Source organism: Lissotriton vulgaris, chromosome 6 (assembly GCF_964263255.1).
Source record: "Lissotriton vulgaris chromosome 6, aLisVul1.2, whole genome shotgun sequence".
NCBI classification, from domain to species: Eukaryota; Metazoa; Chordata; class Amphibia; order Caudata; family Salamandridae; genus Lissotriton; species Lissotriton vulgaris.
The window spans coordinates 829,466,775-829,472,774 of NC_141694.1; positions in this window are offsets into that span (position 1 = coordinate 829,466,775).

Genomic DNA, 6,000 nt, shown 5'->3' on the forward strand with positions numbered 1-6,000 from the left:
AGCTTTCTGTTAAATTTGGTGTAATTCTGTTCAGCCATTTTTCTGAAACATTGTCAAATTTTCTCTATGGAAATGGTTAAGTGTTTTGTAAGCCCTCTTTTTCTAGGTTGCTGTTTGGCAGCAGGGCCGGACTGGGAACCAAAACCGGCCCTAGCAAAGGGCTCGGCTGGCCCCCTTGGGGGAGGTTGTGGAAGCGACCGAGCTCTTTGTCGTTGCCGGTTTTTGTCCGATTTAGTTACAGGGCCGATTTTGCAGCTATTTTGCAGGGATTGCCCGGTGCCCACAACGGCCAGTCCGGCCCTGTTTGGCATATCATCCTTTAATTTTACAAGAAGGAGCTGAGGTGGATGGACTTTTTTATTTGTATTCATTGGGATTAATCACAGCCTTTACACTTGCGATATTTTATCAATTCTGAATAATATGTAAAAATAAATAAAAAAATAAAGCTTTTTCATGAAGCAGCGATCAAATACTTCGAATGCATAAACTTTTTTGTTCATGTTACACAAAAGCCCATAATCATTTGACACATAATTACAGCTTAAAACAAAGAAAGGCGGAAACACTAATTGCCCCAAATCCTTCCTACTTGGAATTCAATGCCCTACTCCCTTACACAAAGTTTTCCCAAATATTTTGCCACTGAACCAGATAATGCATAAAGCTTTTCACATTATTTTACTTTCGCCATTTTATCTTTCCATTGTCCTAATGAGGAGGTTGTTGATGTTCTCCATTTTTGCAATATCAAAGATCATGCTACAAGCATTGATTTGTACAGCATTTTGCAGTTGTTTAAACTAAGCTCAGTTCTTGAAGGATAGCCCAGCAAAATGAATGAGTGTCATCTAATACATTTATACCTAACTTAGCCTGATAATATTGCAATATTTCTGCCTAGAAATGTTTCAATTTTGGTCATACTTATATAATATGTGTCTAATTGCCCTGCAGCTGTGATTCACATGTATAATATAATTTGTGAATTAAACTTATATAGAACCGGCTGCATTCTGCGAAATGTTTCTCCTTTGAGAACATAAAAGTTGTAGCAATTTATTGTATTCTATACCTCAATTCAGATGGTCATGTTCTCAGTTGTCTGACACTTATGTGACATTCTTAGGAAAGAATCTGACTCCTTTATGGCATCGAGCCTGATTTTCCAAAATCTTACTGATCTTCTTATGGCTGTTTCTATAAGATATTCAACCAGTTCTGATCTCATCATTACAAATTTCGGATCCATTGTCTTTAAAAAATAAGAGATCAATTATAAGACCATCACATAGAGTCTTTAAAAAGTTTCACATGTGTTTCAAAATTAGCCCATGTTTTCCAGTCATCCTTTTTCAAGAAGTCCATCAAGTTAGAGTACCCAGTCAATTTTCATCTTTGTAGCATATTATTCTCTAACAGTGGCTGTTGATCTGGTGTAATATCCTCCAGATGGATGGATAGAATGCCATGACAGCGTTTCATATCAAACATTTTTGGGTGATTTAGTCAAACGTAAAACATCTTTAATTGTATATTCCTCAAGCATCCGATTCATAAAATCATTATCCAATTAATTATGTATGGAATGTATAGAATGAATGTTTTGAAAATGTGTAGATAAATGTGAAAAATGCACAAAATAATATTGTTTCACATATGGCAGGAGTAAGCCGTCTTCCTTTGTAGGTTTACACAGTAAGTAGAATACCAATCTAGGAGCTTCATTGGCCAAAATACATGCATGAAACAGTCCCACAATTTAGATATAACATTTTGAGTGCAAAAAACATTGACGTGCATAATACAGAAAATTAAACACTGGTAAAACCCCATTCTAATCAGAGATATTCTATCTATGAATAAAAGAGGATTACATTTTTTTAATTAAAGTTTTCTGAGAAGTTACATCAAGAAATTAGCTTCTTATGCATACATTTACAAAGTACAGTTAGGTAGAGAAATACAGCTTATCAAGATATTTTCATACAGTTGGCATGTGAGATTACAGATGGGGGTCGAATCCAGATACAGTAACATGGCATGTGCAGCACTGTCTAATTTATGAGTCAACACTGCAGTTCAGCAAATAGGCGGTCAATAGGCCTCAGATATCCTGTGGTTTGGAGCTGCTAGGTAATTTTTCCGCATAACATGCAAGCTGATCTCTGCAATATAACGTCTTGCAGCCAAAATGTTCACGTCCGTGCGGGCCTTCCTCCCCAATGAATAGAAAGTCTACGTTTCGCCAGCAGCAATGCGACCGCCGCCAGCCGTCGATGCGTGGCCTTAAGGTGAGCGACTTTCCCCAACAGACACAGTGACATTGTACATTCTATCCGTTCCCCTACCATAGCTGTAAGGGTCTGTGTAACTTGCACCTAAAAGTCATATACCTTCAGACAGGCCCACACTAGGTGCTGAAAATCTGCTTTGGGCGCATTACAACGAGTACAGCAGTCAGAGTCTCGCAGACCATATTTATGTAGTTTGGGCTGGCGTATAATACATCTGATGTAAGTATTTAAAATGAATAATCCTAAGGTTACCATTAGCAGTCAACTTCCCCGTTAGCCTGCAACATGAGTGCCAGTCACCCACTGTCAAGGGTTCCTCCAGTATAGCATTCCATTTTTCTAGAGGCCCTTCTATCTCCCTAGCTTCATCTAGTTGGGAAGCCTGATAGAGGCGTGCGACCAGTTTAACTCTAGTTTGAGTAGTATTCATTCATTCATTCAAAATCTTTATTCGGTTAATCAAGCAGAAACAACCATAAAAGCACAAGACAGTTAAAATATAACAATAAAACGTGTTATACACATGATAAAAGTTCAAACCACGTATATAAACACATGTTAAAATCAGTAATCACAATTAAGCGGATGTACTAATAATAACAGTAATAACAGTACAAGTGATTAACCCTTCATACTATTTCTGAATTTTAGGGCAGGTTTTAAAAAGCCGATTACAAATAAGGTACTTTCGGGGTTTAACAATTGCAGGTAATACAGTGCTGGTCTAACCTGAGTAAAGTTCAGTTTTTTTAAAAGGGGCTTTAGGTAAAACCTCAGAGGTAAATCATAAAAGGGGCAGATAAATAAAAAGTGTACCAAGTCCTGCGGAGACTTGTTGTCGTAACCGCAGGGGGGTAGCACTTGGCCTCGGTGGGAACCCTTTGGAACGGTTAACATGTAGTGGAAATAATCCAGTCGGAACCTAACTAGCAGGTGTCGATCGAAACCCGACATCGGCCAAGATAGATAGGGCTCCATGGAAGATGTGGTCTTCAAGATAGCATGTTTTCGAACACTAGGTTTGTTTAGTTCTACCTCTTCGCGATGCATACGTTGTGAGAGAGAAAACGTTTTCCTCACAAACTCTACATCAGCAAACCTAATAGAGTTAGTATTTAAAAAGATTTCTGGGCGCCCCATACCAAAGAAACAATCTTTCAAATATTTTGGCCATGGTATTTTAAGCATATTATCCAGGGATAAGGCCTCTCTCAGGAGTAGATGATTTAAAATCAAGTCTTTATTTAGCCAGCATTTTAACCAGCAGATTAGTGGCCGTAGTGCTAAAGTATCACTTATAAACGGAGTGCCAGTTTAAAGTAGTTCTAAGGGACCCAGCCCCTGTGGCTCCTCTGGAAATCCAGGGTATAGCGCTCTTACAGCCGCTTTTAATCTGACATGGATAAAGGTCATCATATCAGTGTTGTGCTCATCCTCCTTAGTTTAGTAATGCCTATGAATTTCCCCTCTTGAAACAAATTGCCCATGGTACAAAGGCCTGCTTCGCGTAAATGCTTAGATGAACCAGCCTCGGCTGTCACTGATAATGCGGCATGGTGTAGGAGAGGCATGGCCGGGGCATAGAGCAGGAGTTTCCGTGCTCGCCTCCCCAGTTCCTTCCAGGCATGTACCCTACATTGCACCAAGTCGATTTCCCCCTTTTCAAAAATTGTACTATTGTTGACAAGTATTGCTTTAAGCGGCAGAGGGTGGATTGCACCTGCCTCCACCGCAACATGAGGGGTGTAATCTGGGACTTGCTGCCAGTAGTAGGCATAGTGCGCTTGCGCACAGAGATAGTACAACTTAAAATCTGGAGTTGTAAATCCACAAACTTAAACTCTGGGCCTCTAAATCCACCCATATCATATGGTAACGTCAGCTGTGCCCACCTCACTCTCCCTTTCTTCCCCACCCAGGTTAGGGTGATGAGTAATGTGCGAAGTGTGGTGAAGAAGTGCTGTGCCAGTCTAATGGGGTTATTTAAAAATAAGTATAAAAATTTCGGTAGCACAATCATTTTAATCAATGCTATTCTATCCGCAAGGGACAGCGGTAGCTTGATCCACCTAGAGACCTGACCCTCGAGCTTTGTGATTGCTGTGCCATAGTTGGACCGAATAACCTCCCGTGGGTCCCTATTGATCCAAATTCCAAGATATTTCACTGAGTCACCTCCCCATTCCAGTGGGTCCCCCAGGTCCATACGCGATGTGCCGTCAGTGAGCGGAAGAATGATCGATTTGCCCCAGTTAATACCCTGTCCTAAATGCCACTGAAAGTGGATATATTCACGTATTAGCTGTTCAAGATGCGTGCTAGGGTCACAAACGTATAGGACCATGTCATCAGCATACAACGATACCGCCAGGGGACGCTGGTGAAAGCGCAGTGCCGCCGATGCATATCTTTGACGCAAGATGCAGGTCAGGGGCTCAAGTATCACAGCAAACATGAGGGGCAACAAGGGGCAGCCTTGCCTGGTACCTCTCTGTATCAGGAAGGGGTCAGATATTTGTACATTTATGCACACTCTTGCAGTTGGGTTTGTGTACAGTAACTTTAGCCAATTAGTATAGATGAAAGGCACCCTCATGCAGTGCTGGACCGCAAACATGTATTTCCATGCAACTGAGTCAAATGCTTTGGCAGTGTGCAGTTGGACCGCCACCGCAGGCAATGTGGGCACCAAGATATGTAGCACCGTGAATAGTGTTCGGAGATTATGCGAAGTAGAGCGTGATGGCACAAAACCGGACTGGTCTGGGAGGACCATCACCGGCAGAAGGAGGATCAGTCAATTGGTCCACACTGTAGCTAGAATTTTTGTGTCTGCGTTGATAAGGGAGAGTGGACGATATGAGCTTATCTGGTTCCTTCCCTGACTTCAGGAGTGTTATGATCAGAGCTTCGCGTAATGTGGGTGGGAGCTGCTGCGTGTCATAGGCCTCCATGTATAGTTCGTGGAGATACGGAGCCCGTAGGTCAGCATACTCTTTATAAAATTCTGCTGGGAGACCATCCGTGCTTGCAGCCTTCCCAACTTCTGAACAGCCTCCCTAATTTCATCCAGCGTTATGGGGTGCATTAGAAAATCCTGCTGTCTACGCAAAAGCCAGACCAGTGCAATATCTTCTAAATACTGCTCTATTTCCTCCACTCTCGCTGACGGCCTACTGTTGTATAATTCTTGGTAATACAGCACAAAGGTGTTCACTATTCCCAGCGTGTCATAGTGGGTGATGCCCTTGTCTGTAATCACCTGGACAATGTGTGTTTTAGCCCATGGTTTTGCTATTCTATTCGGCAAAGCCTTCCCCGGTGTGCCCCCTTCTCCATAATACCTCGCCTTTCACCTGCGCGACTTGTGCTTCACTTCCTGCTCGGCCGTCTCATTATATTCTGTGACCTTCGACTGGATAGTGGCGAGCGTTTCCATGTCATCAGTACGCTACTACTCTCGTTCCAAGACACCCTGCTCTAGCTCAAGTCGCTTCATAATGCCTCTAGGGATTTAAGTACACCCGCCTGGAGCCCTATGCAGACTCCCCGGATCGTTCCTTTAAACGCTTCCTAGAGCGTTCCCACGCATTCAACAGAGCCCACATTATTATTAAAATAGTCTGTGATTGCTTCTTTCAGTCCTTCTCTAAACACTGGATCGAGCAGGGAAGTCCGCTGCAGCCCCATTGAAACTGGGATG